Source organism: Leptonotus elevatus, chromosome 2 (assembly GCF_054856555.1).
Source record: "Leptonotus elevatus isolate MCC_2025b chromosome 2, RoL_Lele_1.0, whole genome shotgun sequence".
In the NCBI taxonomy this organism is placed as follows: domain Eukaryota; kingdom Metazoa; phylum Chordata; class Actinopteri; order Syngnathiformes; family Syngnathidae; genus Leptonotus; species Leptonotus elevatus.
Genome location: NC_141240.1, coordinates 1,718,564 through 1,730,607, shown reverse-complemented (window position 1 = coordinate 1,730,607; position 12,044 = coordinate 1,718,564).

The window sequence follows — 12,044 nt, the reverse complement described above, 5'->3', positions numbered from 1 at the left end:
GATTGTACACTTCAGGTGAAACTGTCAAAATCTTCAAAATGAGCATGAGCACATTGAAATAAATGCTGGAATCATCTTCAGGATGCTAAAATACACTAAACACAGCAAAAAGTTTGAGTCTACAACGTTTAGTTTAGGTGTGAGAGCCAAGATGAATTTTTTATTGCTGCAATTTCAGCCCCTGATTGTACACTTCAGGTGAAACTGTCAATGTCTTCAAAATTAGCATAAGCACAATGAAATTATTGCTGGAATCGTCTTTAAGATGCTAAAATACACTAAATACAGCAAAAAGTTTGAGTCTACAACGTTTAGTTAAGGTGTGAGAGCCAAAATGAACTTTTTATTGCTTTCAATGCGATTTCAGCCCCTGATCGTACACTTCAGGTGAAACTGTCAAAATCTTCAAAATGAGCATAAGCACAATGAAATAAATGCTGGAATCATATTCAGGATGCTAAAATACACTAAATACAGCAAAAAGTTTGAGTCTACAACGTTTAGTTTAGGTGTGAGAGCCATAATTTAACTTTTTATTGCTGTAATTTCAGCCCCTGATTGTACACTTCAGGTGAAACTGTCAAAATCTTCAAAATGAGCATAAGCACAATGAAATAAATGCTGGAATCATCTTCAGGATGCTAAAATACACTAAATACAGCAAAAAGTTTGAGTCTACAACGTTTAGTTAAGGTGTGAGAGCCAAAAGGAACTTTTTATTGCTTTAAATGCGTTTTCAGCCCGATTGTACACTTCAGGTGAAACTGTCAAAATCTTCAAAATGAGCATGAGCACATTGAAATAAATGCTGGAATCATCTTCGGGATGCTAAAATACACTAAACACAGCAAAAAGTTTGAGTCTACAACGTTTAGTTTAGGTGTGAGAGCCAAGATGAACTTTTTATTGCTGCAATTTCTGCCCCTGATTGTACACTTCAGGTGAAACTGTCAATATCTTTAAAATGAGCATAAGCACAATGAAATTATTGCTGGAATTGTCTTTAAGATGCTAAAATACACTAAATACAGTAAAAAGTTTGAGTCTACAATGTTTAGTTTAGGTGTGAGAGCCAAGATGAACTTTTTATTGCTGCAATTTCAGCCCGTGATTGTACACTTCAGGTGAAACTGTCAAATTCTTCAAAATGAGCATAAGCACATTGAAATAAATGCTGGAATCATCTTCAGGATGCTAAAATACACTAAATACAGCAAAAAGTTTGAGTCTACAACGTTTAGTTTAGGTGTGAGAGCCAAGATTAACTTTTTATTGCTGTAATTTCAGCGCCTGATTGTACACTTCAGGTGAAACTGTCAAAATCTTCAAAATGAGCATAAGCACATTGAAATAAATGCTGGAATCGTCTTCAGGATGCTAAAATACACTAAATACAGCAAAAAGTTTGAGTCTACAACATTTAGTTAAGGTATGAGAGCCAAAATGAACTTTTTATTGCTTTAAATGCGTTTTCAGCCGATTGTACACTTCAGGTGAAACTGTCAAAATCTTCAAAATGAGCATAAGCACATATAAATAAATGCTGGAATCATCTTCAGGATGCTAAAATACACTAAATACAGCAAAAAGTTTGAGTCTACAACGCTTAGTTTAGGTGTGAGAGCCAAGATTAACTTTTTATTGCTGTAATTTCAGCCCCTGATTGTACACTTCAGGTGAAACTGTCAAAATCTTCAAAATGAGCATAAGCACATTGAAATAAATGCTGGAATCATCTTCAGGATGCTAAAATACACTAAATACAGCAAAAAGTTTGAGTCTACAACATTTAGTTAAGGTGTGAGAGCCAAAATGAACTTTTTATTGCTTTAAATGCGTTTTAAGCCCGATTGTACACTTCAGGTGAAACTGTCAAAATCTTCAAAATGAGCATAAGCACATTTAAATAAATGCTGGAATCATCTTCAGGATGCTAAAATACACTAAATACAGCAAAAAGTTAGAGTCTACAACGTTTAGTTTAGGTATGAGAGCCAAAATGAACTTTTTATTGTTTTAAATGCATTTTCAGCCCGATTGTACACTTCAGGTGAAACTGTCAAAATCTTCAAAATGAGCATGAGCACATTGAAATAAATGCTGGAATCATCTTCAGGATGCTAAAATACACTAAACACAGCAAAAAGTTTGAGTCTACAACGTTTAGTTTAGGTGTGAGAGCCAAGATTAATTTTTTATTGCTGCAATTTCAGCCCCTAAATTGTACACTTCAGGTGAAACTGGCAATGTCTTCAAAATTAGCATAAGCACAATGAAATTATTGCCGGAATCGTCTTTAAGATGCTAAAATACACTAAATACAGCAAAAAGTTTGAGTCTACAACGTTTAGTTAAGGTGTGAGAGCCAAAATGAACTTTTTATTGCTTTCAATGCGTTTTCAGCCCCTGATTGTACACTTCAGGTGAAACTGTCAAAATCTTCAAAATGAGCATAAGCACAATGAAATAAATGCTGGTATCATCTTCAGGATGCTAAAATACACTAAATACAGCAAAAAGTTTGAATCTACAACGTTTAGTTTAGGTGTGAGAGCCAAGATGAATTTTTTATTGTTGCAATTTCAGCCCGTGATTGTACACTTCAGGTGAAACTGTCAATATCTTCAAAATGAGCATAAGCACAATGAATTTATTGCTGGAATCGTCTTCAAGATGCTAAAATACACTAAATACAGCAACAAGTTTGAGTCTACAACATTTAGTAAAGGTGTGAGAGCCAAAATTTACTTTTTATTGCTTTAAATGCGTTTTAGGCCCCCGATTGTACACTTCAGGTGAAACTGTCAAAATCTTCAAAATGAGCATAAGCACAATGAAATAAATGCTGGAATCATCTTCAGGATGCTAAAATACACTAAATACAGCAAAAAGTTAGAGTCTACAACGTTTAGTTTAGGTGTGAGAGCCAAGATGAACTTTTTATTGCTGCAATTTCAGCCCGTGATTGTACACTTCAGGTGAAACTGTCAATATCTTCAAAATGAGCATAAGCACAATGAAATTATTGCTGGAATTGTCTTCAAGATGCTAAAATAGACTAATTACAGCAAAAAGTTTGAGTCTACAACGTTTAGTTAAGGTGTGAGAGCCAAAATGAACTTTTTATTGCTTTAAATGCGTTTTCAGCCCGATTGTACACTTCAGGTGAAACTGTCAAAATCTTCAAAATGAGCATAAGCACAATGAAATAAAGTCTGGAATCATCTTCAGGATGCTAAAATACACTAAATACAGCAAAAAGTTTTAGTCTACAACGTTTAGTTTAGGTGTGAGAGCCAAGATGAACTTTTTATTGCTGCAATTTCAGCCCTTGATTGTACACTTCAGGTGAAACTGTCAATATCTTCAAAATGAGCATAAGCACAATGAAATTATTGCTGGAATCGTCTTTAAGTTGCTAAAATACACTAAATACAGTAAAAAGTTTGAGTCTACAACGTTTAGTTTAGGTGTGAGAGCCAAGATGAACTTTTTATTGTTGCAATTTATGCCCCTGATTGTACACTTCAGGTGAAACTGTCAATATCTTCAAAATGAGCATAAGCACATTGAAATAAATGCTGGAATCATCTTCAGGATGCTAAAATACACTAAATGCAGCAAAAAGTTAGAGTCTACAACATTTAGTAAAGGTGTGAGAGCTAAAATGAACTTTTTATTGCTTTCAATGCGTTTTCAGCCCCTGATTGTACACTTCAGGTGAAACTGTCAAAATCTTCAAAATGAGCATAAGCACAATGAAATTATTGCTGGAATCGTCTTTAAGTTGCTAAAATACACTAAATACAGTAAAAAGTTTGAGTCTACAACGTTTAGTTTAGGTGTGAGAGCCAAGATGAACTTTTTATTGCTGCAATTTCAGCCCGTGATTGTACACTTCAGGTGAAACTGTCAATATCTTCAAAATGAGCATAAGCACAATGAAATTATTGCTGGAATCGTCTTTAAGATGCTAAAATGCACTAAATACAGCAAAAACTTTGAGTCTACAACGTTTAGTTAAGGTGTGAGAGCCAAAATGAACTTTTTATTGCTTTCAATGCGTTTTCAGCCCCTGATTGTACACTTCAGGTGAAACTGTCAAAATCTTCAAAATGAGCATAAGCACAATGAAATAAATGCTGGTATCATCTTCAGGATGCTAAAATACACTAAATACAGCAAAACGTTTGAATCTACAACGTTTAGTTTAGGTGTGAGAGCCAAGATGAATTTTTTATTGTTGCAATTTCAGCCCGTGATTGTACACTTCAGGTGAAACTGTCAATATCTTCAAAATGAGCATAAGCACAATGAATTTATTGCTGTAATCGTCTTCAAGATGCTAAAATACACTAAATACAGCAAAAAGTTTGAGTCTACAACATTTAGTAAAGGTGTGAGAGCCAAAATTTACTTTTTATTGCTTTAAATGCGTTTTCAGCCCCTGATTGTACACTTCAGGTGAAACTGTCAACATCTTCAAAATGAGCATAAGCACAATGAAATTAATGCTGGAATCATCTTCAGGATGCTAAAATACACTAAATACAGCAAAAAGTTTGAGTCTACAACATTTAGTTAAGGTGTGAGAGCCAAAATGAACTTTTTATTGCTTTAAATGCGTTTTCAGCTGATTGTACACTTCAGGTGAAACTGTCAAAATCTTCAAAATGAGCATAAGCACATTTAAATAAATGCTGGAATCATCTTCAGGATGCTAAAATACACTAAATACAGCAAAAAGTTTGAGTCTACAACGTTTAGTTTAGGTGTGAGAGCCAAGATTAACTTTTTATTGCTGTAATTTCAGCCCCTGATTGTACACTTCAGGTGAAACTGTCAAAATCTTCCAAATGAGCATAAGCACATTGAAATAAATGCTGGAATCATCTTCAGGATGCTAAAATACACTAAATACAGCAAAAAGTTTGAGTCTACAACATTTAGTTAAGGTGTAAGAGCCAAAATGAACTTTTTATTGCTTTAAATGCGTTTTCAGCCCGATTGTACATTTCAGGTGAAACTGTCAAAATCTTCAAAATGAGCATAAGCACATTTAAATAAATGCTGGAATCATCTTCAGGATGCTAAAATACACTAAATACAGCAAAAAGTTAGAGTCTACAACGTTTAGTTTAGGTGTGAGAGCCAAAATGAACTTTTTATTGCTTTAAATGCATTTTCAGTCCGATTGTACACTTCAGGTGAAACTGTCAAAATCTTCAAATTGAGCATAAGCACAATGAAATAAATGCTGGAATCATCTTCAGGATGCTAAAATACACTAAATGCAGCAAAAAGTTAGAGTCTACAACATTTAGTAAAGGTGTGAGAGCTAAAATGAACTTTTTATTGCTTTAAATGCGTTTTCAGCCCGATTGTACACTTCAGGTGAAACTGTCAAAATCTTCAAAATGAGCATGAGCACATTGAAATAAATGCTGGAAAAATCTTCAGGATGCTAAAATACACTAAACACAGCAAAAAGTTTGAGTCTACAACGTTTAGTTTAGGTGTGAGAGCCAAGATGAATTTTTTATTGCTGCAATTTCAGCCCCTGATTGTACACTTCAGGTGAAACTGTCAATGTCTTCAAAATGAGCATAAGCACAATGAAATTAATGCTGGAATCATCTTCAGGATGCTAAAATACACAAAATACAGCACAAAGTTAGAGTCTACAACGTTTAGTTTAGGTGTGAGAGCCAAGATGAACTTTTTATTGCTGCAATTTCAGCCCGTGATTGTACACTTCAGGTGAAACTGTCAATATCTTCAAAATGAGCATAAGCACAATGAAATTATTGCTGGAATTGTCTTCCAGATGCTAAAATAGACTAATTACAGCAAAAAGTTTGAGTCTACAACGTTTAGTTAAGGTGTGAGAGCCAAAATGAACTTTTTATTGCTTTAAATGCGTTTTCAGCCCGATTGTACACTTCAGGTGAAACTGTCAAAATCTTTAAAATAAGCATAAGCACATTGAAATAAATGCTGGAATCATCTTCAGGATGCTAAAATACACTAAATACAGCAAAAAGTTTGAGTCTACAACGTTTAGTTTAGGTGTGAGAGCCAAGATTAACTTTTTATTGCTGTAATTTCAGCCCCTGATTGTACACTTCAGGTGAAACTGTCAAAATCTTCAAAATGAGCATAAGCACATTGAAATAAATGCTGGAATCATCTTTAGGATGCTAAAATACACTAAATGCAGCAAAAAGTTAGAGTCTACAACATTTAGTAAAGGTGTGAGAGCTAAAATGAACTTTTTATTGCTTTAAATGCGTTTTCATCCCGATTGTACACTTCAGGTGAAACTGTCAATGTCTTCAAAATGAGCATAAGCACATTGAAATAAATGCTGGAATCATCTTCAGGATGCTAAAATACACTAAATACAGCAAAAAGTTTGAGTCTACAACATTTAGTTAAGGTGTGAGAGCCAAAATGAACTTTTTATTGCTTTAAATGCGTTTTCAGCTGATTGTACACTTCAGGTGAAACTGTCAAAATCTTCAAAATGAGCATAAGCACATTTAAATAAATGCTGGAATCATCTTCAGGATGCTAAAATACACTAAATACAGCAAAAAGTTTGAGTCTACAACGTTTAGTTTAGGTGTGAGAGCCAAGATTAACTTTTTATTGCTGTAATTTCAGCCCCTGATTGTACACTTCAGGTGAAACTGTCAAAATCTTCCAAATGAGCATAAGCACATTGAAATAAATGCTGGAATCATCTTCAGGATGCTAAAATACACTAAATACAGCAAAAAGTTTGAGTCTACAACATTTAGTTAAGGTGTAAGAGCCAAAATGAACTTTTTATTGCTTTAAATGCGTTTTCAGCCCGATTGTACATTTCAGGTGAAACTGTCAAAATCTTAAAAATGAGCATAAGCACATTTAAATAAATGCTGGAATCATCTTCAGGATGCTAAAATACACTAAATGCAGCAAAAAGTTAGAGTCTACAACATTTAGTAAAGGTGTGAGAGCTAAAATGAACTTTTTATTGCTTTAAATGCGTTTTCAGCCCGATTGTACACTTCAGGTGAAACTGTCAAAATCTTCAAAATGAGCATGAGCACATTGAAATAAATGCTGGAATCATCTTCAGGATGCTAAAATACACTAAACACAGAAAAAAGTTAGAGTCTACAACGTTTAGTTTAGGTGTGAGAGCCAAGATGAATTTTTTATTGCTGCAATTTCAGCCCCTGATTGTACACTTCAGGTGAAACTGTCAATGTCTTCAAAATTAGCATAAGCACAATGAAATTATTGCTGGAATCGTCTTTAAGATGCTAAAATACACTAAATACAGCAAAAAGTTTGAGTCTACAACGTTTAGTTAAGGTGTGAGAGCCAAAATGAACTTTTTATTGCTTTCAATGCGTTTTCAGCCCCTGATTGTACACTTCAGGTGAATCTGTCAAAATCTTCAAAATGAGCATAAGCACAATGAAATAAATGCTGGTATCATCTTCAGGATGCTAAAATACACTAAATACAGCAAAAAGTTTGAATCTACAACGTTTAGTTTAGGTCTGAGAGCCAAGATGAATTTTTTATTGTTGCAATTTCAGCCCGTGATTGTACACTTCAGGTGAAACTGTCAATATCTTCAAAATGAGCATAAGCACAATGAATTTATTGCTGGAATCGTCTTCAAGATGCTAAAATACACTAAATACAGCAAAAAGTTTGAGTCTACAACGTTTAGTTTAGGTGTGAGAGCCAAGATGAACTTTTTATTGTTGCAATTTATGCCCGTGATTGTACACTTCAGGTGAAACTGTCAATATCTTCAAAATGAGCATAAGCACAGTGAAATTATTGCTGGAATCGTCTTCAAGATGCTAAAATAGACTAAATACAGCAAAAAGTTTGAGCCTACAACGTTTAGTTTAGGTGTGAGAGCCAAGATGAATTTTTTTCTGCTGCAATTTCAGCCCGTGATTGTACACTTCAGGTGAAACTGTCAACATCTTCAAAATGAGCATAAGCACATTGAAATAAATGCTGGAATCATCTTCAGGATGCTAAAATACACTAAATGCAGCAAAAAGTTAGAGTCTACAACATTTAGTAAAGGTGTGAGAGCTAAAATGAACTTTTTATTGCTTTAAATGCGTTTTCAGCCCGATTGTACACTTCAGGTGAAACTGTCAAAATCTTCAAAATGAGCATGAGCACATTGAAATAAATGCTGGAATCATCTTCAGGATGCTAAAATACACTAAACACAGCAAAAAGTTTGAGTCTACAACGTTTAGTTTAGGTGTGAGAGCCAAGATGAATTTTTTATTGCTGCAATTTCAGCCCCTGATTGTACACTTCAGGTGAAACTGTCAATGTCTTCAAAATTAGCATAAGCACAATGAAATTATTGCTGGAATCGTCTTTAAGATGCTAAAATACACTAAATACAGCAAAAAGTTTGAGTCTACAACGTTTAGTTAAGGTGTGAGAGCCAAAATGAACTTTTTATTGCTTTCAATGCGATTTCAGCCCCTGATCGTACACTTCAGGTGAAACTGTCAAAATCTTCAAAATGAGCATAAGCACAATGAAATAAATGCTGGAATCATATTCAGGATGCTAAAATACACTAAATACAGCAAAAAGTTTGAGTCTACAACGTTTAGTTTAGGTGTGAGAGCCATAATTTAACTTTTTATTGCTGTAATTTCAGCCCCTGATTGTACACTTCAGGTGAAACTGTCAAAATCTTCAAAATGAGCATAAGCACAATGAAATAAATGCTGGAATCATCTTCAGGATGCTAAAATACACTAAATACAGCAAAAAGTTTGAGTCTACAACGTTTAGTTAAGGTGTGAGAGCCAAAAGGAACTTTTTATTGCTTTAAATGCGTTTTCAGCCCGATTGTACACTTCAGGTGAAACTGTCAAAATCTTCAAAATGAGCATGAGCACATTGAAATAAATGCTGGAATCATCTTCGGGATGCTAAAATACACTAAACACAGCAAAAAGTTTGAGTCTACAACGTTTAGTTTAGGTGTGAGAGCCAAGATGAACTTTTTATTGCTGCAATTTCTGCCCCTGATTGTACACTTCAGGTGAAACTGTCAATATCTTTAAAATGAGCATAAGCACAATGAAATTATTGCTGGAATCGTCTTTAAGATGCTAAAATACACTAAATACAGTAAAAAGTTTGAGTCTACAATGTTTAGTTTAGGTGTGAGAGCCAAGATGAACTTTTTATTGCTGCAATTTCAGCCCGTGATTGTACACTTCAGGTGAAACTGTCAAATTCTTCAAAATGAGCATAAGCACATTGAAATAAATGCTGGAATCATCTTCAGGATGCTAAAATACACTAAATACAGCAAAAAGTTTGAGTCTACAACGTTTAGTTTAGGTGTGAGAGCCAAGATTAACTTTTTATTGCTGTAATTTCAGCGCCTGATTGTACACTTCAGGTGAAACTGTCAAAATCTTCAAAATGAGCATAAGCACATTGAAATAAATGCTGGAATCGTCTTCAGGATGCTAAAATACACTAAATACAGCAAAAAGTTTGAGTCTACAACATTTAGTTAAGGTATGAGAGCCAAAATGAACTTTTTATTGCTTTAAATGCGTTTTCAGCCGATTGTACACTTCAGGTGAAACTGTCAAAATCTTCAAAATGAGCATAAGCACATATAAATAAATGCTGGAATCATCTTCAGGATGCTAAAATACACTAAATACAGCAAAAAGTTTGAGTCTACAACGCTTAGTTTAGGTGTGAGAGCCAAGATTAACTTTTTATTGCTGTAATTTCAGCCCCTGATTGTACACTTCAGGTGAAACTGTCAAAATCTTCAAAATGAGCATAAGCACATTGAAATAAATGCTGGAATCATCTTCAGGATGCTAAAATACACTAAATACAGCAAAAAGTTTGAGTCTACAACATTTAGTTAAGGTGTGAGAGCCAAAATGAACTTTTTATTGCTTTAAATGCGTTTTAAGCCCGATTGTACACTTCAGGTGAAACTGTCAAAATCTTCAAAATGAGCATAAGCACATTTAAATAAATGCTGGAATCATCTTCAGGATGCTAAAATACACTAAATACAGCAAAAAGTTAGAGTCTACAACGTTTAGTTTAGGTATGAGAGCCAAAATGAACTTTTTATTGTTTTAAATGCATTTTCAGCCCGATTGTACACTTCAGGTGAAACTGTCAAAATCTTCAAAATGAGCATGAGCACATTGAAATAAATGCTGGAATCATCTTCAGGATGCTAAAATACACTAAACACAGCAAAAAGTTTGAGTCTACAACGTTTAGTTTAGGTGTGAGAGCCAAGATTAATTTTTTATTGCTGCAATTTCAGCCCCTAAATTGTACACTTCAGGTGAAACTGGCAATGTCTTCAAAATTAGCATAAGCACAATGAAATTATTGCCGGAATCGTCTTTAAGATGCTAAAATACACTAAATACAGCAAAAAGTTTGAGTCTACAACGTTTAGTTAAGGTGTGAGAGCCAAAATGAACTTTTTATTGCTTTCAATGCGTTTTCAGCCCCTGATTGTACACTTCAGGTGAAACTGTCAAAATCTTCAAAATGAGCATAAGCACAATGAAATAAATGCTGGTATCATCTTCAGGATGCTAAAATACACTAAATACAGCAAAAAGTTTGAATCTACAACGTTTAGTTTAGGTGTGAGAGCCAAGATGAATTTTTTATTGTTGCAATTTCAGCCCGTGATTGTACACTTCAGGTGAAACTGTCAATATCTTCAAAATGAGCATAAGCACAATGAATTTATTGCTGGAATCGTCTTCAAGATGCTAAAATACACTAAATACAGCAACAAGTTTGAGTCTACAACATTTAGTAAAGGTGTGAGAGCCAAAATTTACTTTTTATTGCTTTAAATGCGTTTTAGGCCCCCGATTGTACACTTCAGGTGAAACTGTCAAAATCTTCAAAATGAGCATAAGCACAATGAAATTAATGCTGGAATCATCTTCAGGATGCTAAAATACACTAAATACAGCAAAAAGTTAGAGTCTACAACGTTTAGTTTAGGTGTGAGAGCCAAGATGAACTTTTTATTGCTGCAATTTCAGCCCGTGATTGTACACTTCAGGTGAAACTGTCAATATCTTCAAAATGAGCATAAGCACAATGAAATTATTGCTGGAATTGTCTTCAAGATGCTAAAATAGACTAATTACAGCAAAAAGTTTGAGTCTACAACGTTTAGTTAAGGTGTGAGAGCCAAAATGAACTTTTTATTGCTTTAAATGCGTTTTCAGCCCGATTGTACACTTCAGGTGAAACTGTCAAAATCTTCAAAATGAGCATAAGCACAATGAAATAAAGTCTGGAATCATCTTCAGGATGCTAAAATACACTAAATACAGCAAAAAGTTTGAGTCTACAACGTTTAGTTTAGGTGTGAGAGCCAAGATGAACTTTTTATTGCTGCAATTTCAGCCCTTGATTGTACACTTCAGGTGAAACTGTCAATATCTTCAAAATGAGCATAAGCACAATGAAATTATTGCTGGAATCGTCTTTAAGTTGCTAAAATACACTAAATACAGTAAAAAGTTTGAGTCTACAACGTTTAGTTTAGGTGTGAGAGCCAAGATGAACTTTTTATTGTTGCAATTTATGCCCCTGATTGTACACTTCAGGTGAAACTGTCAATATCTTCAAAATGAGCATAAGCACATTGAAATAAATGCTGGAATCATCTTCAGGATGCTAAAATACACTAAATGCAGCAAAAAGTTAGAGTCTACAACATTTAGTAAAGGTGTGAGAGCTAAAATGAACTTTTTATTGCTTTAAATGCGTTTTCAGCCCGATTGTACACTTCAGGTGAAACTGTCAAAATCTTCAAAATGAGCATGAGCACATTGAAATAAATGCTGGAATCATCTTCAGAATGCTAAAATACACTAAACACAGCAAAAAGTTTGAGTCTACAACGTTTAGTTTAGGTGTGAGAGCCAAGATGAATTTTTTATTGCTGCAATTTCAGCCCCTGATTG